At 42.2% G+C, this 24522-nt stretch overlaps 1 protein-coding gene across 2 annotated transcripts in view; it reads left to right on the forward strand.

The window, feature by feature from the left end:
• Positions 1 to 24522, forward strand: part of arhgef49 (Rho guanine nucleotide exchange factor 49) — an 87355-nt gene that overhangs the window by 18182 nt on the left and 44651 nt on the right. Inside the window, exon 1 of one of the 2 annotated variants that reach the window (XM_087829923.1) lies at positions 14600 to 14699. The exons of the other annotated variant lie outside the window; for it this stretch is intronic. The gene's annotated coding sequence lies outside the window, so the exon portion shown is untranslated. Of the gene's footprint in view, positions 1 to 14599; positions 14700 to 24522 lie in introns of those variants that run through there. 2 annotated transcript variants of the gene reach the window in all.

Consider the following 24522-nt stretch of genomic DNA (forward strand, 5'->3'; position numbering starts at 1 on the left):
TTGGAAATGGCTCGGGTCCACTGCACCATCTGCAGATATGTTGCATTGAAGCATCAGTATGTCAACAACTGCGTGCTTACTGTATCTACTGAAGTGATTAATTTAAGCTGAATATTAAGTGAAGCATCAGTTTACTAGATGATTAAAGCTCAGTCTTGTTTCTGCTTCTGTTAGGCATTTTTCTAATTGACTAGCAATTATTCAGACGCATGCTGGCATGCTGTGTTGCCTGTAATGGAGACCAGGGGATCTGTTACCTTACCTTGTGTTTATGAATGATTGATATTGGAAGCTAAATGAAAAGACACACATTATTTTTATTGTTTAGGGATTTTTTATTGACTGCAGTCAATATTCTGGGAGGACTGTTTAAGTGTCGGTTTATGTTAGGAGAGCAGAAGAGTGAAAACAGCTTAGGCTCCCTGCTTAGAGACTGAAATGACAGCTCAAGGGAGGCTAGTCTGGGTGTTTCTAATTAATGTATTTATGATTAAAGCATATGTGTTATTGAATTTTATATATATATAAAAAAAAAAAATTCCCTACTTGCCCCTGCAGGCGGTTTATCCTTCAAGCTCGGGTCCTCTACCAGAGGCCTGGGAGCTTGAGGGTCCTGCGCAGTATCTTAGCTGTTCCCAGGACTGCGCTCTTCTGGACAGAGATCTCCGATGTTATTCCCGGGATCTGCTGGAGCCACTCGCCTAGCTTGGGAGTCACCGCACCTAGTGCTCCGATTACCACGGGGACCACCGTTACCTTCACCCTCCACATCCTCTCGAGCTCTTCTCTGAGCCCTTGGTATTTCTCCAGCTTCTCATGTTCCTTCTTCCTGATGTTGCTGTCATTCGGAACCACTACATCGATCACTACGGCCGTCTTCTTCTGTTTGTCTACTACCACTATGTCCGGTTGGTTAGCCACCACCATTTTGTCCGTCTGTATCTGGAAGTCCCACAGGATCTTAGCTCGGTCATTCTCCACCACCCTTGGGGGCATTTCCCATTTTGACCTCGGGACTTCCAGGTTATACTCGGCACAGATGTTCCTGTACACTATGCCGGCCACTTGGTTATGGCGTTCCATGTATGCCCTGCTGCTAGCATCTTGCACCCTGCTGTTATGTGCTGGATTGTCTCTGGGGCATCTTTACACAGCCTGCACCTGGGGTCTTGCCTGGTGTGATAGACCCCAGCCTCTATGGATCTTGTACTCAGAGCTTGTTCTTGTGCTGCCATGATTAGTGCCTCTGTGCTGTCTTTCAGCCCAGCTTTGTCCAGCCACTGGTAGGATTTCTGTATATCAGCCACCTCCTCTATCTGCCGGTGGTACATACCGTGCAGGGGCCTGTCCTTCCATGATGGTTCCTCGCCTTCCTCCACTTTCTTGGGTTTCTGCTGCCTGAGGTATTCACTGAGCACGCTGTCAGTTGGGGCCATCTTCGTGATGTATTTGTGGATGTTCCTTGTCTCATCCTGGACTGTGGTGCTGACACTCACCAGTCCCCGGCCCCCTTCCTTCCGCTTAGCGTACAGCCTCAGGGTGCTGGACTTGGGGTGAAACCCTCCATGCATGGTCAGGAGCTTTCTTGTCTTTATGTCAGTGGCTTCTATCTCCTCCTTTGGCCAGCCTATTACCCCAGCAGGGTACCTGATCACGGGCAGGGCGTACGTATTGATGGCCCGGATCTTGTTCTTACCGTTCAGCTGACTCCTCAGGACTTGCCTGACCCTCTGCAGGTACTTGGTGGTTGCAGCTTTCCTAGCGGCCTCTTCATGGTTCCCATTTCCCTGCGGGATCCCCAGGTACTTGTAACTGTCCTCTATGTCTGCAATGTTGCCTTCTGGTAGTTTGACCCCCTCAGTTCTGACTACCTTCCCTCTCTTTGTTACCATCCGACTACACTTCCCCAGCCCGACTGGTATATATATATATATATATATATATATATATATATATATATATTCACACACTACTGCTTTGTTGCTGGTTTATATAAGCTGCATTCACCATTTTTTTCTATTTTCTTAAGTTACCTGTCAGTTGCTGGTTTAAGTAAAAGAAGCAGCAGGGTTTGAATATAGAGGGCAATCATATGGACTGAACCATCTGCTGTCATTGCATGGGGGAGAATGTTTTCAACATGAAATTTAAATGAAATGTATTTATTTCCCCCTTTGCATCTAAAATGGTTTACTCCATTACTCCACATGTTGAGCTTTCTTTTGATTAGGGTCGATTATTTGTTAATTTAAGGCTTATCTTTGAGTAGAGTTCTGCTTAGTTGGTCTCTTTTATGGGCCTACTTATTCCTTAAAACAGCCTGTGAATTATGATGTGTTTTTGATATTATTTTTGGCTTTTGGGGTAGAATACAACACACGTCCTTTGTCTGCTTGGTAGACCATTCCAGAAACATACCTGAGGCAGGTAGAGTATAAAAGGAAGCTGGGTGCTTTCAGAAACCGGGCGGGTTTGTGTTTGAACGCCTGTTCTAATAATAAAAGCAACATATTTATTTCAGCCTCATGCTTCTTTGTTAAACCTGAAGCCACTACCAGCCAAACTGATATGTCCCAATCAGATAAAGAAGAGTGACTTAACGTCGGGGAAGAGTGCACTACTTTCATTTCCATGAAGTGACATTTCAGTCAATTATCCATTACCTTGGCAACATCTGTAGGAGAGAGCGATGAGTCTGGAGATGGTGTGCAAGAGATCCAGAGAGAGGAACTTTCTGGTAAACTGTAGAGAAGAATAGATTGACAGAAAATTGGATTTCATGGCGTACCATCAGGAGGGCTGGGTTCATTCAGCGTGCTGTGTGTCTGCAGGCATGCTGATTATGATAGCATAGCTCTTCTGTGCACACAGGACTTTAAGTCTGCCAATACTTGGCTAAACGGGGTATGTGCATACACGCATACTGCACACTCACATATTCATCACATCTCACAATATAGGTCATAAAGGTTTTTTTATGTAACAGTTGACACGGGAGTTTAATGGAGTCCTGCAGTTGCTTCTTTTTCCATTCAGACCTACTAAGAGCCGCTGGAAAATTAAATAATGAATGAGGTTAATGGGTCACGATGGTTACATGTGACCCTGGTTTCCATTTATTTCTCATTTTCCAGTAAGGTCACCTGTTCTAGTGCACTGTCTGGTCCAGTCAATAACAGCACACACACAGCCTAGTTTGTTGCTGCTGAGCAGATCCGATCATCTAACTAACAAACTCGTGTTTTAAGAGCTTAGAGCTGCTTTCTTGGGACTAGCAGCAGCTGTGGCAAAACGTCAGTCACCTGATAACAATTTCAGTTGAATATCTTTTGTTTTTGTTGGGACTTGAAAGAAAAGGTTGCATTTGGGAAAGCGCCAGCGGCTCTTGGATTTTATTGTATTTGCATTTCATAAATTAAATCATTCAGTAGAGTATCGGATGACAAACATATGGATTAGTTCCAACCGCCAGTCAAACTTTCTCTATGTGAAGAGTTGTGGATATTGTGCACCCACACGCATGCGGAAACACACACTTTGAGTGAATGAAGCTGCAATTTTAGCTGACGTATGTGGGCCACTTCCCCTGCTGCCTCCTGTCTCAACACTGTAGGTCAAAATATGCTCACATAAGAATGGTTTGTGTTCAGCATCCAGCAGAACTTATTTTAAAAAAGTGTGCACTTCCACTAGACGTGGCTACAGACTTAAAGCTTTGTGCTGCTTTCCTTACAAATCAGATTTGAAATGTTGGAAGTGCTGGATGGAAATCAGAATTCATCAGGAGGCCACGAATGTCTGCACAAAATGCATATGTGACCAAAAACACCTTTTTACGGGGTTTGTTTTGCATTCTCATTTAGAGCTATCCTCTTGTAAATGACTCATCCAAGATACAGTCAATGGCAGCGAAATACAGAATCTAATAGATTTCCAGTCACCTCTAAACAGTGATAGATCTTCATATTTCATGTTGGTCTTCTGGTTCAACAGTCACAGACAGTCAAGTGTTCAGTCAACCACAAAATATGAAATCAGCAAGTCAACACCAAGTGCACAAATGAGTGACATGCATCAAAGCCTAAGCCATAATATATTGGAATGGTTCTTATATGGACTGGTTCTTATATGGACTGGTTCTTATATAGCGCTTTTCTACTCTTCTGAGCACTCGAAGCGCTTTACACAACTTGTGCATTCACCCATTCACACAAGCACATTTTTCCCAGGTGCTTTCTAACTGACATTCACACACATTCATACTGCGATGGATGCATCGGAGAGCAATTTGGGGTTAGTATCTTGCCCAAGGAAATTTGGCATGCAGACTAGGGGAAGCCAGGAATCGAACCACCAACCTTCCGATCAGTAGATGACCTGCTCTACCTGAGCTACACCCACCCCATATTGCATTTTTCACACTGTAAAGCACAGGTGTCGAACTCCAGGCCTTGAGGGCCAGCATCCTGCAGGTTTAAATGTGTCCTTGATCCAACACAGCTGATTTAAATTGCTAAATTACCTCCTCAACATGTGTTGAAGTTCTCCAGAGGCCTGGGAATGAACTAATCATTTGATTCAGGTGTGTTGTCCCAGGGTGAGATCTAAAACCTGCAGGACACCGGCCCTCGAGGCCTGGAGTTCGACACCCCTGCTGTAAAGTTACCAGACTTGATTAGCAGTATGAGGTAGGCGTCCAATTTCTTCTTGAGATTTAGAGTATACAGTCAATTACAGTAATATGCAGTATACTTTTTACATCTTTTGAATTGCTTCTTATATTTAATGTAATTTTGCTATTTTAAATATTCAAATCCTTTTAGAAACACACCAGTTTGTTTACCTGTCCTCATTCACATATTTCCCTAACGGCCGCGGCAGATTGCTATCCTCTTACTGAGCCTGCTTCTGTCCGAGGTTTCTTCTTGTTAAAAGGGAGTTTTTCCTTCCCACTGTTGTCAAGCGCTTGCTCATTGGGCGTTGTTTGTGTTCTCTGTGTTATTGCAGAGTCTTTACCTTAAATAAAGTGCTAAAACCGTAATTATTATCATTGGGCATTTGTAACTTCATTACCTTTTGTATGTTTTAAAAGCTCACTCATGTTTATTTACAGGTAATATATAAAAATAACTGAATAGCACATTTCTCATTCTAATCACCAGAACCTCCTGAGGTTAACCTTTGTCAGTGGACAAAGACCTAGTTCACGGGGTAAATATAGTTCACTGTGCCGAGCCTGTGGTTATGTTTCTGTATGTGTGTCACTGTGTTCCATTGTGCATTGTGACCTTCATCAACCTCCACCCATTCACTCATCACTCCGCTGATTGTTAGGCATCAAAGGTACACATTGTGGCTCACAATGGCATTGTGGTTGCCAAGCAATCAAGCTCCAGATAAATTGACAAAGGACATTTTTACGACGTCCTGTATTAACTCAGTAACCCCCTTTTCCAACGTAAACATTTCCATCTAACCAACAGTATATTATTCCTGCCCGGAAGAGCTAACAGTTGCAGCCATTGTGAAGCAGTTAAATCTACATTAAATGAGGAACTTGCTTGCATATGTACTGCACTGGGCATGGTATGTGTAAAATAAATTTTCCTATCTGACATGACTTCACTCTCGTTCTGCTTGCTGGTTCAGGGAAACCCTTTTTTCCAGTTTTAGGACGCTACATTCTTCCAAACTCCCAGGGATACTTATTCAGCACTAAAAGCTGCCTCGCCTCCTTCATCTCCATGTGTAGAACCTCCCCTGAGTCATGGAAGCTATGCTAAATTTAGCAGACCTCAAAAAGTAATGGTGTGGCAAGTTCCTATTGAGTTTTCTGCCCACAAATATCTCTCTCGCTCTACCTCGTTGTGTTTTGCTCTCTATGCTTATTTTCTCAGTAAAAGGTTTGTCCGTGACTCACCCACGGCAGAGTGGGGCTTCATGAATTATTGAACCAATGGTGGAGCTCTCATAAATAATCTAACTGTATATCGCTGGGTGAGCATGTCAGTTCATTGGATACATCTCATCTTGAGTCTCACTGTCAGTACCACCTAGACCTGCATCCAGAAACAGCTAAAGGCAACCTGGACATAAACTGCTGCACATAGATGCAAACTCGACAATATACAGATATATGGAGCGTTTTCATTGGCTTCTATTGAAAGCAGTCTGTCTGGGCTCTCAAACAGAAATGACAGTAGGCAGTACAACACAAGCCAATGCAGACTATATTGTGGAGGCCGCTTGTAAAGAGTCAGTAGTAGACAGTGTTGGGGAGTAACGGAATACATGTACCGCCGTTACGTATTTAAAATACAAAATATGAGTAACTGTATTCCGTTACAGTTACCGTTTAAAAAGGTGGTATTTAGAATACAGTTACTTTCTTGAAATAAATGGATTACACGGCGGTACTTCCCTGTTTCATATTGTGGCGGGTCAGGACTGTTTGGGTTTTGTTTGACAGCTACGTTCTGTTGTTCCAGGCGGCAGCGTTACGGTTGCCATGGTTACAGGGTGACACTCTCATGCTGCGTGTTTCCTGGGTGAGAGAGCACCGTTTTGTTGTTGTTGTTGTGCTAAGCTAACAGGCAGAATGCTACAGCTATAGCGCTAAAGAATGTAGCATCATAGGCAGTGTAGTCCGTGCTGCAGGGAGAATGGACTGCCATACCCGTTATGTGTCTGTGAGCGAGGGAGGGAGAAAAAGGAAAAGTACGAGCTGTCATCGAGCAAAAACGGGAGCTGGAAGCATGTAAATATAATAATAACCACTGCAGCCAAGAAGAGAGCCTGACGAGCCCAGTTGTAAGTAAGCTATTAAGACTCGACTGTACACCGTGTTCGTGTTTTCCTCTGAAACAATAAGTTCTGTTGGAGCAGCCTTTCAACGCCTCTCTCTGTCTCTGCTAGCAAAGTTGACCCAGACAACAAAGTAAAGCTAGTTTTCGGCTACGAGCCCGACACAGAACCCACCGTATTAGCCAGAGGTCCCTTTACTACGGTTCGGAGCCGCGGACCTTCAGTAACAGTAATAAATCACAGCAATGGAATGGAATACATTTTAAAAGTAACCTTCCCAACACTGGCAGTAGATATCCTGCACAGTGGTAAGAAGATTCTTGGTTTGGCTCTCCTGGTTAGTTTGCCAGTTTCTATGTGAGATTGCATGTTGTTCTTCTGCCTGAGTGGGTATCCTCTGAGTCCTCTGAGTCCTCTGAGTCCTCTCCTTATTGTCTAGAAACATGCACATTTCATTAATTGATTCTAAATTGGTAGATTTAGATAGACAGATAAAGTGCTTAAGCATATAGAACAAAGTGCTTTATGAATATGTGCAATCTTTAAAGTGCTTTCAGTTGTCAGTAAGAGTAGAATTGTGCTTTTTAAATGTCCCTGTGCTTTCTTCTGAATAATATGTTACACAGTTGTAGTAATGAGGAGGGGGTAAAGTGGGCAAGATTATCTGGAATAGCAATCGCCTACAGTTAATTAGTCATTCAGTCTAATTTGCAAGTTAATACAACCAGTCAAGTGAGCTATGAGAGAGCTATACCATGTGTGTCATTAAATCAGAGAGTACTGTCATCCCACGGTCCCACCTACGCACTCGACGCATTTTTTTCCTCCGTCATGCATTCATGCATGCAGATGTCGGAAAATGTTGCAGCCATGTATATCAGCATCTAGTTAGCACTACTAAATGAGAGCGAGCTGCACAACAAATATCAGCGAACACACAGACTGTGCACGTTGGCATGCAATCTGTCGTCCTAGTTAAAGGTACACTGGCTTTATTTGGAAAAAATAAAGCAAAGCGAAATAAAAAATTGATGTGTGATAAATGAGATGCTGTGAACAAACAAATAAAGCTCTCGTGTAATGTTGTAATTAATTAGATTTATTAATTTTCCCTATCTGACCTTTTTACATATTTTACTGAAATTACAGCCACTTGTGTCACGATCCTGGGTCTTATGATCCAGTGTTTTGAGTTTTAGTTCTTTTGATGTTTATAGTGTATGTTTAAGCTTATTAGGTTTCCTATGTTCATTTGCTTATTAGCTCCCCTGTGTGTTTTCAACCCCTGTGAAGTCTGATGTGATGTCTGTGTGTCTTATGTTGTCATGTCTGCGTCTCATTATATTTCCTGTTTTATTTTGAAGGGGTCCTGTGTTCCTATGTTCAATGTTTTTAGTGTTACTCTCTCCTTGTGACATCGTTATGTGTGTCAGCTGTTTCTCCATGTGTTCCCACTTCCCTCATTATCCTCCTGTGTGTATTTAGTCCGTGTGCTTTCAGTCATTCTTTGTCAGGTCATCTGCGCATCCATGTCACAACTTCAGGTTTCCATGTCAGTTCACCATGTTTAAGGTTTTTTCATGTTTAGTTTTCATCCAGTTTAGGTTATTGTTTAGTTTCACCAATGCCCTTTTGTTTGTACCTTTTTTGCTAGCCTCAATAAATCCACGCCACGTTCAGTTTTTGGTCTGGGTTTGAGTCCTCTTCAGTATCAAGTTGTCACAGTCTGGCTGGGGCAGACTGTGACAACTTGATACTGTGAAATGTGACAACAAAATGAATGATAATTCATAACTCTAATGTTCAAAACAACTGGACAGTTTAAATAAGTCTCAGAGTTTACAGTAAAGGCCTCGGGTGGACTGGTGCAAAGCAGGCGCTGGTGTTTATGGTTACTGATAGCTTAGGTCAAAGGTCCCAGTCAGTCACTTACAAAATGACTGACCACCTTCTAACAAGCCTTATCCTGGTTAGTTGGAGAGCAGCCATGATAACTCAGCCAACAACAATATGTTGATGACTGCAGTTGGTTGAATTCACAAAGAGCAAAGCCAGCAAGCAGTACAGATACCGAGCCTGTCTGCAAAGAAAACATATCTACTGCAGCTCACAGCGCATAGTTCAAATCAATTTGGAAGTTAGTTTGAGGACAGCTACACCAGATATCAGGGTTCACCCACCAGCCCAATCACTCTGTAACACCTTGGTAATAAGCCACTATTTCTGAAGCTCTGTGACACTTTGTATCCTCTTTAACCTGATGTTGTAGAGGTTAAATTCCACTAAAGCCATTGTTCCACATAAATAACCAACAATGTCGAGAATCAGGCCAGTTTCCATTTCTGACTTGTGGCTCAGAAAAGGAAATGTGGGACCCGTGATACCCACCCATTGACTGTGAATAGTTTGGATATTTACCTGAGATCAGTTGGACTTTAAGCAGACTTTGGACTGATTTGGGAATTTGCTTTGAGGCATAGAGCTCCACAGCTGATGAGTTCTGGGCGGCAGTCTATGTGTGAAAACGGCTTTAAATTTGAGTCGGTGAGTCACAAACAGAGCTTAAAAGCATCTGAATTTTAATCTGAAGGACTAAAGCTATGGGCTGATAACAACACTCTACGTGGGAGTTTGTGGTGATTCGGCTAAACTAGCTAAAACCATCACTCAATGCAGTCATAATGATGTCCTTGAGTGAGTGCTAATTAGGTATTAGGTCTAATTGTGTAACCAAGACCACAACTTTTTTTTATTTGAGTTTGGATTTTCGGATTGAATTGGTAAATGATTTTGTGTGTTGTATGTGTTTATGTGTTACTTACTTCTGTGAACTGTGTCTGTAATTTCCAATCTCTATGCTATGAACAAAAACATTTTGTTAGGTGTCACTGTTCGCATGTAACTCTTGAACGAGACAGGAAATAAAAATGTCAAACTGCTCATTAATTAAAGAATCCAGCAGTAGATTAATCTGTATTGATGTCGTACAGTAAGATTTGGCAACAGTACAATTCAGTCTCTGGACTGCCAGCATGCCGTAGGTAATGGCGGTGAATTCGGTATAGAGCCAGCTGAGGTGGTGTGGGCAAATGACTAGGATGCCTTCTGGGCTTCTCTTGGGCAAGGTGTTCTGGGCATGTCCTGGGAAGGAGGCCCCAGGGTGGAACGAGAATATGCTTGCATCTTTAATATTCCCTGGGAACACCTTGGTATTCCCTTGGACAAACTGGAGGAGGTGGCTGGGGAAAGGGAGGTCAGGGCTTCTCTCCTGAGGCTGCTGTCCCTGCAACCCAACGTTAAATACGTTTCAGAGGATGGATGAAAGGAAAAAATTGTAATTAATGTGACATATTTTCTTGCTTTTATGCCTAATAGCATTGGTTATTTTATGGTTATTTCAGTAAAAAAAATAAAAAATATAATCGTAAGTTCATAATTCTTTCTTCTTCTGTCTATCCACAACCAAAAAAAATGTAAGTGTCTAATTAAAGATTTCTTTTATTTTTTCAATTCTTTTTTAATTCACCTGTTTGTTAGTAATAGTAATATAATTCAATTCAATTCAATTCAATTCAATTTTATTTATATAGCGCCAAATCACAACAAAAGTCGCCTCAAGGCGCTTCACAGATACAGAGAAAAACCCAACAATCATATGACCCCCTATGAGCAAGCACTTTGGCGACAGTGGGAAGGAAAAACTCCCTTTTAACAGGAAGAAACCTCCGGCAGAACCAGGCTCAGGGAGGGGCGGGGCCATCTGCTGCGACCGGTTGGGGTGAGAGAAGGAAGACAGGATAAAGACATGCTGTGGAAGAGAGACAGAGGTTAATAACAGATATGATTCAATGCAGAGACGTCTGTTAATACATAGAGAGTGAGAAAGGTGACTGGAAAGGAAAAACTCAATGCATCATGGGAATCCCCCGGCAGCCTACATCTATTGCAGCATAACTAAGGGAGGATTCAGGGTCACCTGGTCCAGCCCTAACTATATGCTTTAGCAAAAAGGAAAGTTTGAAGCCTAATCTTAAAATATGATAATATACTGTAATTGTGCTTAGGTTTCTGAAGTAAAAGACTTCATGTTATTGAGATGTTGCCCACAGTCCTTGACATCTCTAAGTATCTTTGTATCATGTGCAGTGCGTGCACTCTGTGACATCGGAGGGTCATTTCAGATTCTAATTGCTCATTATTTAATGTAAAACTGACTTCTAGATGAGCCAGTTTGCTGGTGACTACATGCTGTACATTCATATACTTACCCATAAACACCCAGACCTCCGTGCTTCCTGTGATTAATTCTTGTTGCAGTCACAATATTGATTGTTTGACGTGCGGGAGAGCTGCTGAATATTGGAGAAACACTTCAACAGCCTTGAACGTTCTACTGATGGCAAGCAGCCCTGAGATGCAGAGCAGCAGGTGCTGAGTGAACACACCCTCTACGGCGAGTGGGCAGCATTGACCGCTTATAATCGTTTCACCAATGGTTTCACTTTTTCTCCTGTTGCTTTGTAGCTCGTTTTTGCTTTTGTGGTTGATGAATTTGGACCAAGAAAGTAAAATAAAGACACTGGGATTTTTTTAAAGGTTTGGCATGTATGAATCTAAAAAAAATAATAGAACGTGTAGGTTTTTGGTGTAATTGTACAAGAAACGAAACAAAAGCAAAAGCAGTTCTCTTGGCAATCTGCTTAGGTGGCGGGCTGTTGCCGGCATGGTGCCTTTCGTGACTGTTATTCCCACAGGAAGTGAAGGTTGTGGAATGCCCCTGCAGTCTCTCTCCATATGCCCAGAAGAAGAAACACACACACAAGGACAGCAGAGGCTCTGCTTTATTGTGTGGAACACTATATTTATGGATAATGTTTGATTCTTGGCCTATTAATATAGTTTATTCCTACGACACATGTTGCTCTGAGAGAACCGAACATCAGATTGGATTTTGAGCATCCCTGCTGGGTAAATAAATTTGCATGTTAATGAAAGAAATTGATTTTATCAAGACAAAGACTCCATACTAAAACCTCTCCTGTTTCATGAGAAGGCAAGTCTTTTATGCAAATGTAGAAATATCTAGAAATTCACTGATTTTTGTAATTCTGGATAGGTGAAAGACTCAGTGATCAGTATCTGTTTTTGTTCTTCTTCATCTAATGAAAGTCTACATTGTGAGGCTTTCACAGCGAGTATGCCAGAAACTCTTTCACTGAACATGCATATTGGAAAAATGCATTTTGGCATGTTAACAACAAATACATTTGCGCTTTACATTAAACAATGTTTTCAGATATTAAATTATGACACAAATTGTCTGTTCCTTGCCAAACATGCCAAAAAATGTTACTTAAAAAGAAAAACACTTTGTATTCCTTTTAAACCACACAAATCACCATGGTTTCTTTAACCATTTGATCAGACTTAATCAATGATTGTATCAGCAGTTTAAAAAAAAAGCACTAGCAGTCAGAGGAAAAGTGGAAGCAAACAGCAGTCTCAAGTCCCTTGTTTTGTTGATCCATTTATCCACCCCAACCTCCTCTTTTTGTAGCTTTATAGCTAGGGGTGGGTTTTAATAATCGATTAAAATTGATTCTGGCTTGGATAACGTGATATCGATTCATTAAAATCCTGAATCGATTTTTTTTATGTAAATGTATTTTGCCCAAAATGCCAGAATCTCAGGTGAAACGTCACAAAATTTGAGAGCAGGAACACGGCTTCTGCACAAAGACGTAAACACACAGCGCAGACCCGCGGATCAGAATCAGTGAGCTGTCGCCTTTCTCACCCGACGGCACGGACACGGTCGGGGCTGAAAGCCGACAGCTCGCTGATTCTGATGTTTCGGCAGGTCCGCGCTTTGTGTTCACGCCCTTTTTGCGCTAATTCTAAAGCTGTTAGTTTGATCTTTCTCCAAACGATATTGACCGAACCAGCAGCAAAAGAAGATCCAAACTACGCTTCACATAAACATCGTCATGGACTCCCTCTGACTTTTGCTGTTTTGCTTCCACCACAATAAAATCACACTTCATGCACAGCTCTCTCTTTCTGTACTTCAAGAACAGTTTCCCGTCTAAAAATCTGTTTTCTGCATTATTCGCTTGCTTGTTACGCACAAGTCTACCATTGTTTACAGCGCTGTCGCTGCTTTTTTTTTTTTCCTTTTACATACTTCCGAAAAGAAAACCTAATTTCTGCCGTTCTATACTGAACAAATTTAAACTTTTTAAAATAATACAAAATGCAAAACGCCGTGTCTCTAATAAAACTGCTGTAACTTCAGAGGTAATGTTCATAAGTTGATTAATGGTTTCCTTTCGTTTTTGACGTACTGCAGAATATTTTGATAAAATTCCAGGCCAGGAAAATCACCTTCATGTTTTTCTGTGCTTTATCTTCAGCTACTTTCTACTACTACTACTACTTCCTACTTCCTTTTTATAGATACAAAAATATGTAAATGTACTGATCTGAATTATAATATTTCTGACTGTCTAAGGAAAAATTTCCCAGATTCGAATCGAATCGAATTGAATCAAATCGTGGATCGAATCGATTTGGGACCTTGTGAATCAGAATCGAATCGATTCTAGAAATCAGTGACGATACCCAGCCCTGCTACAAAATTATCATGATGTTTCCTACTTAGCTGCCTTTTATCCACTAGAGGGCTTTGTAACTTTGGGAGCAAAAAACGTATATTATCACAATGCTTGTGATTTTAAAAATGTGGGTATGTGCGTGTCTGAACTGATGCTTGTCAAAAGATTTCTTTTCTATACCTAAGATGGTTCAACAGCTGGTTATATTCAATTCAATTCAATTTTATTTATATAGCGCCAAATCACAACAAAAGTCGCCTCAAGGCGCTTCATAGATACAGAGAAAAACCCAACAATCATATGACCCCCTATGAGCAGCACTTTGGCGACAGTGGGAAGGAAAAACTCCCTTTTAACAGGAAGAAACCTCCAGCAGAACCAGGCTCAGGGAGGGGCGGGGCCATCTGCTGCGACCGGTTGGGGTGAGAGAAGGAAGACAGGATAAAAGACATGCTGTGGAAGAGAGACAGAGGTTAATAACAGTTATACAAATATGTTAGAAACAACGTGAATAATTTATCCAAGCTATTGACAGGTTTTTGCACCAATAAATTACAAATTTGACAGCAGGCCACTATGAATGGTCCACACAGACATGCTTTGTTTTATACCCTCATGCAATATTGTTGCAAATTAAATGCAACAAATATTTTACCATGAGTTCACTCTTGTGGCCTTGGGGTTTATGGACAGAGCATGGAAAGTTGGGTAAGATACATTTTTGGTGGGATGATAATCCCTAATAAACCCACACAGCGTCTGGTAACATTTAGGTTACCAATCATGCGCGGTGCTGAGCTCCATACTGTGGTGGATTACTCTATCCAGGACGCCGTGTGAATTTCTGTGTGTGATCCAGGTCATTGGCTGTCAGAGCAGCTGTCACGTTACTCTGACTGGCGAGAATTGAAACGCTGAGAATGACGGATTAATCAAGCATAGCAACGTGGCCAGGATGATGACACGGCGCCGGCACCTGCCAGCACTTCGCTCTGCATTTGTCTGAGTGTGTCTGAAAAGCACCTCACAACTTGAGCAAGACAGCCGCTTCCCGGTTTCCATGCCAACCGCAAGGGCTGTTCATGTTGGAGCATGCTCAGTTTGGCTACCTTCTCTGTAACAATAGCCAGCGAGAGGGCTCACACTCACACACACTCTCTCTCACACGCACTTTACTCCAGCTCGCAGTGGGAGCGAGACAGAGAGGATAGGCTGCCCGCTGCGCTCCGGAGCTCGTAACACACACAACGAGCAACAGACACACGCTGCTTTGCAACAAAGGTGAGTACACAAACATACAAAAATTCTTTTCACTTTTACGGCCTTTATTATCTTACGCGAAAGAGTTTGTGGCATATGCATCCTTCCCTCTGTGCTGGAAAGACCTGCAGAGTGGAGATAGTTGTTACCGGTGGAAAAACTAGAGCAAAAAGGAAAGAAGCATGTGGTCTGGTTGGTGAAAGAGCTGCATGAGCCTCTTTCTTAAAATGCCTTTGAAATGAGGCCATTATCATACATTCAGTTCCCTATGTTTCAGCTTGCAGGTGGTCTCTTGCAAACAGGGGGTCTTGTCATTTTATGAATGGTGAAAGCAGATTGAATATTTATTCTGCTCAATCGGAGGTGTAGTAGTTGACGATGCAGGGATCGCTCAATAATTCATAGAGCCTTGTATGGAGGGAAGTCGAGGGATGACAGCAGGTGTAATGTGATGCTTTGCATGGACAAAGATAGATGTTCTAGGCTTCTTTTGATAGTACAGCCCATTTTTACAACCTACTTTTGCTTATTCGTGTGTTCGTATCGGACTAAAGCTGGGAGCTTGTGTGATCACTAAATGTGTAACTCAAAAGGGCAAAGTCTTTCCTGGAGGAAAAGCGGGATAAACAGATGCAGTCTGGTGTAGATGCTCAGACATCTCTGCAAACGTTGCATGATGTAAGGAGTTTCTTTTCAGGTCTGGATGACCCTCTAAAGATTTTGGGCCTGTATGTGTGTCTGTCTGCCCGTCTGTCTGTGTGCGAGTTTGTACCGGGGCCGCTCTACACGAGAGATATCGTCAATATGAGCCATCACTCCCGCCCCGTGTCTCTCTGAGGCATACTTAGAGATTCACTCACAGGCAGACATTCACTGCCCGCCTCCCACAAGATTAATTATGGTGGCTGATAAATTCCTGTCTGGTCGATAGTGTATTCCTCTGCAGCTGGCCAGAGCCTTGTGTTTGTGTTGGTGTATGCTGATGGTTATTTAGAGAGCAGCATGAATATCAACTGGCCTTGGCTGTGGCTTCGTGTAAAGCAGAGGTGAAGGAACGGGTGATCGAATTCATAACAATTTTTTTCAGTGCTTATGAACATTAGTCTTGTGTTGGGATAGTTCCTTGCAATAAAGTACATTTTGCAGTCATCTAATGACACCATAAAACTCCTTAAACCGTTACGAATGACCTGTTTTACCAACTTGTTCAAACTTTTGACTACTTGAACTCCTTAATTTCTTTTTTCAAGCAGTTTATTTCAGCCAGCTGTAGCGTACACGGTTCCATGTCGATGTCCTGAAATTGATTTAGAAAATTTGATTTAGACCAACAGTTTAAAGTAGGGATGCAACGATACCAATTTTTTCAAACCGATACGATACCGATACTTGGATCTGAGTACTTGCCGATACAGAGTACAAAAAACGATACTTCTACCACACACACACACACACACACACTGCTCGTGGATTTTCTCTTGACATTTTTCATCGCTTTTCCAAAACCTGAGTTAAAGTTGGCTGTTCCGGTCCACACTGCTGACATTTTGTTTAGCCTAGCTACAGCAGCCTCCAGTTTCTCTTTTTTATCTGGAGCCGCCAGTCTCACTCGTCTAACCCTGTGCCTGTTTAGGATGTCCCCCTAGTGGCCAATCTAAAAAACTACAACAGAAATGACAAGCCACCCTCTGACTAATGAAATAAGTTAGTATCGGTTCATGGAATCGGTTAACTTTTACGAGTATGAGTACACACACATTTTACAGTATCGGCCCCGATACCCAATACCAGTATCAGTGCATCCCTAGTTTAAAGCTCTAAATAATTACATTTGCAGTAATAGTTGCAAACAGAAAACACAAAGATCTAATTGCAGATACCGATACAGTCATAAGGCATTGAAGATTTGCACATGCTAACCTATTCTCTACTCTTGTTCTATATTGTGTAAAGGCTCAAAAGATATTAGCGCAGTTTAATTTATCCCGAAAGCCTTTGTTTGGTGTCTTTTGCACTAAACGAAAAAAATTGATCAAGAATCAATACAGCAATTGATAAAGAATTGGACACATAGGCAGAATCATTAAAGGCATTGGTATCAATAAATTCTCATCAATACTCATCTTAGTCGGCAATCGTTGTCTATTGGCACAGGAAGTGAGGTCTTTTGGAGTCGTTGTTTGCTGGTTCTGGATAAATATAAGTACAGCCGGATGTCTTTGCTGTTTTTTATATTTTGTATTTTTCGACATCAGGTAACATACAAGAGGTTTATTGGGTGGCTGCTGTTGCTGGAAATGATGACAGTGAAAGTTGGGACTTATTTGGTAAATGTGCTATAAAATCAAAACAAAAAGCTAAAAGAAGCAAAAAAAATTGCTTGAGATCGACTGTTAGAAATTTCATGTGGCTTCAGATCACACACTCTATATAAAACACACTACTTAAAGCCAGTAGCCATGGCCACCTGGCATTCAAAGTGGCACTTCTTCCTGGTAATGTGAGTCTACAACGGTCAAAAACCTCTAGTGGCTATTTGAGGTACTACAGCCACTTGGATTAGAGCCTGTTCATATTAGTAATTTGTTGAATTATTGTCTGCGTAATGTTCCTCTTCCTGTTCCATTACTTACATAACCACTCCAGTGCCTGGATTATACTTTCCCTTTTGGTCCAAGTGATATAAATTTGATGATGAGACTGTGAGTGCGCGGGTCGACATCCGTTCGTTTGACTGTTTTTTGTGGCCGTGAGGACTCATCTGCAGAGATTTCATATCACAATGCACCAACCGTTCACGGGCACCAGGCGGCGGACTTCAAGTGCACATTAAAAAAGTCTAACAGCAATGTCTCCAGCTGTCCGTGTCTGCAACAGAGTATAATCAAGGCTTAAGTTTCCCCGGTCTTTCTCTTCTCAGTTGCCTGTCTGACAAAGACATGCAAGGCACACACAGCAGTACCTAAATTTTTCAACTGAGAGGACAATTGACAAATAAAAGAGGAGAGGATGGGACACATGGCTGCCTAGGGAGAAAAGAGAAAAGCATCAGAGAATGGAAAGTTGTAGAGTGATGGATAGTAGACAGTGGGAGAGCGAGAGAGGCAGTCTTTCACCCTGCGGGAAATTGGAAAATAAATTGAGTTGACATAGGCAGGTTTGCATAGAGATATTGATGCTGGGGAGTGGGAGAAGAGAGCTTTTGACTCGGGGCTTAAAAGGTTCACGCGAGGCTAATCATGTCTGTACCCACCGGTTAGGATGACCAAAAGGTTTCTTGGGGATAGTAATTAGCTATTTCCATCTGCCATTTATAGAGAGATACAGTCCAATGTGGTTGGCTCTTCAGCGCTAATTAAATGGTGCTTTGGTATATAGTTAGGTGTATTTAGGAAAATGAGGAAGAGTGATTATTCTAATAAAAATCAGAGGAATAAACATAGCTGTTATTGGAGCATGTTGTGGGTGAATCTTCTGCTTGGTGCCAGTAAAGTGGGACCCACTGTGGGATGTCAAGTTTGATTTTTAGTGATGTTCACATTTCGATGGCTTAGAGCAGACAGCTAGAGTAAGAGTAAGGTGTCATGCATGTTTTTATGAATGTGTGATGGAAGTACTAGTCAAAGTATGCTATGTGTTCAACTATCCATTGCAGGAACTTTCCCCGAAGACAAGGATCTTCTGGGAGTCATTGCTTTTCCACCATGAGGACTTTGGGGTCTAGATTATGTTCTGGGGAAATTATTTTAGCCCTCAGAAGACCTTGGCGAGGTGCAAGGACTCTAAATGTGCACCAACTTTGGGTGGATGGGGGAAGTGCTGCACTTCCACTGGCTGCATAAGATACATGCAGCATTTGGACCCACATTTTAGAAATTGTTTCTATCTACTAATTGTTTCTAGGTCAGGAAAGATTGTGGACACAGTTTAAATCATCAGTGTTCCATCCTGTAGTGGGAAAACCTTTGCTTTGCGAGACGGAGGGATTCTATCCTGACCTTTCCTGTATACTTTTCTATAGTAGATGAAAATGAGGCTATGTTGGGCACTAGCATTCATTTTAATTGACGAGGTATAGAACAGCAAGTATGATATGAACACAAACACTGGGAAGAAGTAGAACAAAAAAGATGATTTTAGTATTTGTGCTATATTTTGACCAAATATGAATAACATGAAGAGCAGAAGCAGTACACAGGTCTGAAAGACACGGCAGCAGGCCGTGCATTAAACTGCATAAATGTAAATGCACTCTCATACAATAGTGAGTTTACTGAGCATTTGAGCGTTGATGCTTGTTAGTCAGCTCTCTGTAAACTGAGGTGACAGCTGATCAATGGCTCTTCATCCTTTTCATTTCCAGTCCCAACACCCACCCGTTCAGCCCCACGTCTTTATCTGTGCTACTAAGATACATCCCTCCAGCTCCATCTTTTCATCGCTCTCATCCCTTCTTCCTCCTAACCCCTGCTCTTCTCCTGTTTCCTTGATGCTGTTTTGTCTTTTATGTCATCTGAAAGACTCCTCTCCTCTCCTCTCCTCTCCAGTTTAAGCCAGTCATAAGTGTGTCCTTGGCTTCCTGGTGAGCAAGAAAAAGGGGCTTTACTTCCTTCCCCCTCCCCTGTTCAGTCACTCCTCCTCTCACTCTCCCTATCTTTAAAAAAGGTGTTAGTCATGTGATGACATCCAGAAGAGCTTCAGCACATACAGATCCTCATAGGCGCCTGTAGGAGCCAGTCAGTCGATAATCAGGGCTCGATGTATCTCTGATGGAGCTGACAATGAGCTGACTTGAAAGGCTTATGGAAAACACTGACACCCCCACAGCAAGGTCAGGGTTCAGCATTGATCCGGTGAAAAAGAGGCGACTGCAAGAATACATGGCTGAATTTAAAAGCAGTTTGTCTAACGTTACAGAGTCACAGCGTTTCGTTTCTGCCATGTTTTCTCTGACTGCCTGGAAAGTCACATCTTCCAAGTCATTTCTGATTCACTGAGTCTGGCCGGTATTGTAACAGGGGCTGTTTTGCAAGGAACCAGATTTTCAACACCAGAACTTTGTAGTTTTGATATGAAATCAGTTTGTAGTCCAACTGCTTCAGTAAGCTCTGGTTGCAGTTCATTTGAAATAAAAATAAAGACAAATGAAATTAAATAGGGGGAACGGTCTGCAACCTATATGTCTCCAAGTATTAGGAGCCTAGTATTCATATTAATAGCATATAATTACCTTTGTCAAGCAAGTTATGTTTTTTTGGTCTGCCAGCCTGCCTGTAAACACAATAGCTCAAAGTTTTAAATGATTTCCGTTTAAAGAAATTAAAAATTTAAATTATGCGTACGCGTACAAGTGTCTTCAAGGTCAACGTAATGATTTATTGGTCAAAAATTGACAAAAGGTTGTTTACCTTAGAGACTATGATTCTTACAAGTGTGGTGTGTTGTCAATACTGTATTATCCTGTCTTCCTTCTCTCACCCCAACCAATCACAGCAGATGGCCCCGCCCCTCCCTGAGCCTGGTTCTGCTGGAGGTTTCTTCCTGTTAAAAGGGAGTTTTTCCTTCCCACTGTCGCCAAAGTGCTTGCTCATAGGGGGTCATATGATTGTTGGGGTTTTCTCTGTATGTATTATTGCAGGGTCTACCTTACAATATAAAGCACCTTGAGGCGACTGTTGTTGTAATTTGACGCTGTATACATACAATTGAATTGAATTGAATGACTATAAAGATTTAAAATAGGGATGCACCGATACCGATACTGGTATCGGGTATCGGGGCCGATACTGTAAAATGTGTGTGTACTCATACTCGTAAAAGTTGACCGATACCAACTTATTTCATTAATCAGAGGGTGGCTTGTCATTTCTGTTGTAGTTTTTTAGATTGGCCACTAGGGGGACATCCTGCACTAAACAGGCACAGGGTTAGGCGAGTGAGACTGGCAGCTCCAGATAAAAAAGAGAAACTGGAGGCTGCTGTAGCTAGGCTAAACAAAATGTCAGCAGTGTGGACCAGAACAGCCAACTTTAACTCAGGTTTTGGAAAAACGATGAAAAATGTCAAGAGAAAATCCACGGGCAGTTAAAATAACAGAGGCTCTGACTCATTTTATCGCTCTGGATGACCAGCCAATGCCGGTCATGGAAAACATAGGATTGCACCGTCTTCTCAGCATACTCGAGCTGCGATATGAAATATAATAAATAAACAGAAGCTCGAGACAGTGCCAATAGTTCAGTGATATTTTGTTAAATTACAATGTGGAGACTCCGCAATAATTTAACAGAAGTGCTTATTTTTCACTTGAAATTTTTTTGTGGTCATTTTTGTTAAGATTTTATTTTTTATCGGCAGAGAATAAAATAAAACCTTTCTTTCAATTCATTGCATTTGTGTGTGTGTGTGTGTGTGTGTGTGTGGTAGAAGTATCGGTTTTTGTACTCTGTATCGGCAAGTACTCAGATCCAAGTATCGGTATCGTATCGGTTTGAAAAAATTGGTATCGTTGCATCCCTAATTTAAAATATAACAAGGTAACTTGAGCTAAAAATGTAATAAGCTCAAGTTATTCATGTGCATGTAATTACAAATCAATTGCTGTTATTTACTTACCTCTTTTTAGCTGATGTTTACTGCACTACAAGGATGGAGGTTTGTGCTCTCTGAGTGCTTCTTGTTTAAATCTTTTAATGCTTCTCAGCTTCTCAACCTCTTTTTAAGGAGGCAGAAATCTCATCCCTTTATTGAACTGTCAAAAGTTTTCAACTCCAAATCTTAAGAATAACCTTAAGTTTCTAAGACCAGCAGGGCATTATTGAAACATTTTTCCCTATTTTGATGTCAAAGAGGATTTTATTTTTTCTTTTCCAAGCAGCTGCCGGTAACAGAGTGGGTGAATAAAACATGGCACAATCTGTTTATCTTCCTCTGACTGACAGGATGATTTAGGCAAAAAGTGCTCTCTTTAACTGCCTTCATCATCAATATCCATTCCTCTTTTTCAACATCCACCTTCGTCCTCTCTTATCCACCTCTCTCTCATGATTCCTGGTGATGGGGAGGGGGTGAGGCATGCAGCCATCTGCTGCCCAGCAAATCCTCTCCTGCCTTATCAGCCTTAATTTGTTTATTAACGCCACTCCTGGGACGGCAGCGATACCTCTATCTCTCCTATCCCATCAATCTCTGCTCATCTTCCTCTCTATAGTCACCTAAGCTCTCTGCCTCTTTTCTCCTCTGTGAGCTGTTATCAGATGTTCCTCTTCCACTCAGTTTAAGCTCTTCAGCTCTGCAACTGTTTGCTCCCTTTATTTTACCTGGTGGCATCAATTTCTTCTTCTGTTTGTCTACGTCTGCCTTTTTCTCCCAGAAGACAGATTGTAGGAATGAGGTCAGAGACTGTGTGTTCGTGTGTCTGTGTGCAAGTGAGCATATGGATGTGGGTATGATTGTGAGGCGACTGTTGAGGTTTTGTTTGTGTAGGTGTTGCTCTTGCTGATGTCATTATGATCCCCTGCAGAAAAGACCACGGACACAGGAACACACCCTGGGGATAGGTGTGTGTGTGCACGCGTGTGTGTGGACCTTTCATTGAACCTGGCTGCTGTCATATTGTATTTCTATGGAATCGATGTTTGCCCACACTACATCACTACATATTTTACTGCATATTCTTTTATCATATTTTCTTGCCTCGGGAAGTAATTAGAGATTAAAGGTTTACTCTAGCAACTCTTAGATCTTTGGGGACTGCGTTGTTTTCCTGGAGCTTAGATATTTAGCTGTTTTTTGTTATTTAACTCAGATATGAAAAACGAGAATTTATGTATATTTTATTATTTGGTCAGCTACTTTAAAAATCCCGAAACACACATAAACAAAACTGTAACTGTAACTTTAAAAATGCAAATAATTTGTGAGTAGTGTGAAGTATTTTATTACAAATACAGGAGAAAATCTCTTCAAGTGGAACTAAAATTTATTTCAATAAAATTAGATTTTGTTATTGAGAAGACACGAAAAGTGGGTGGGGTGGTTGTGGGTATCAAGGGTCTCACAAACAACACATTATTATCCCACGAGAGATTTTGAAAAAGGAAGTCTGATGGAAAATGTCTGCTTCTTTGATAAAACTGGGAGTTTAACATGTGCAGCTGTCAGCGTCCAATTAAAGTTGAATGGGTGTGCACTGATGAGTTGAAGCTTAACATTCACTGTGTGGATAGGCTGATAAAACATTCATTAATTTAAAATACTTTGGCCATGCAGTTTGGGGTGAACTTTGGTACGACTCTAATGCTCCAGTTTTTATGAGCTTCTGGCTGCAGCTGCAGACATTTATGGTTAATTCAACTTTCTTTCTTATGTCACAGTATATAGTTGGATGACAAAAACACTTATAAACAGTGTTTATAAGCACTTAACAACAGGATGATGTATACATGTAACAATGATATATGTATACATATAAGATAAGATAAGATAAGATCCATCTTCATCTTCATCCGCTTTATCCGAGGCCGGGTCGCGGGGGCAGCAGCCTAAGCAAAGAGGCCCAGACCTCCCTCTCCCCAGCCACCTCTTCCAGCTTATCCGGGGGAACACGAAGGCGTTCCCAGGCCAGCCGAGAGATATAATTTCTCCAGCGTGTCCTGGGTCTGCCCCGGGGCCTCCTCCCGGTGGGACATGCCCGGAACACCTCACCCAGGAGGCGCCCAGGAGGCATCCTTGTCAGATGCCTGAACCACCTCAGCTGACTCCTTTCGATGTGGAGCAGCGGCGGCTCTACTCTGAGCCCCTCCCGGATGGCCGAACTTCTCACCCTATCTCTAAGGGAGAGGCCAGCCACCCTTCGGAGGAAGCTCATTTCCGCCGCTTCTATCCGCGATCTCGTTCTTTCGGTCACTACCCACAGCTCGTGGCCATAGGTGAGGGTAGGGACGTAGATCGACCGGTAAATTGAGAGCTTCGCTTTTACACTCAGCTCCCTCTTCACCACGACGGACCGGTGCAGTGTCCGCATTACTGCAGCTGCAGCCCCAATCCGTTTGTCAATCTCCGTGAATCGCTACCTTATCGTGGTTTGTGTGTCCCAGGGATCCCAGGGGCTATGTTGTCTGGGGGCTTTTGCCCCCTGGTAGGGTCTCCCATGGCAAATTGGTCCTGGGTGAGGGACCAGACAAAGAGCGATTCAGAAGACCCTTATGAAAAGAACATCGAGGGAACAGTTTACCCTGCCCGGGATAGGGTTACCGGGGCCCCGCCCTGGAGCCAGGCCCGGGGAGGGTGCCCGAGGGCGAGCGTCTGGTGGCCGGGCCTTAGTCCATGGGGAAGAGGAGACATGGGCTCATCCTCCCGCAGGCCCACCACCCGCAGGAGGCGCCATAGGGGTCGGGTGCATTGTGTGCCGGGTGGCGGCCAGGAGCGGAGGCCCTGGCGGACTGACCCCCGGCTGCCAAGACTGGCAATAGGGACATAAGATAAGATAAAAGATAAAAATACAAAATAAGTAAGATAATACACTATATACAATAGTAGCATACACAGTATGTGATTATGGATAGAGGGTTGTAGAAATATGCAAGACATAAATTTAACTGTTCTATCATTACTATTACTATGTAAGTAATAGATATCTTTAAGTATCTATAAGTATAGACATGTACACGCGCACACACATGCACACACTAAATGTACATATGTATACATATACATACACATATACCTGCACACGTCCATACATATAAAAGGTGCATTATGCATGAGGTGTGACTGTCGATGTCCACAATGTCCAGTGACTCATGATTGAGGAGCTAAAGAGTGTAACTGCATATATACAGTA

This window comes from Neolamprologus brichardi, chromosome 16 (genome assembly GCF_056152115.1).
Source record: "Neolamprologus brichardi isolate AB-2024 chromosome 16, ASM5615211v1, whole genome shotgun sequence".
Classification (NCBI taxonomy): domain Eukaryota; kingdom Metazoa; phylum Chordata; class Actinopteri; order Cichliformes; family Cichlidae; genus Neolamprologus; species Neolamprologus brichardi.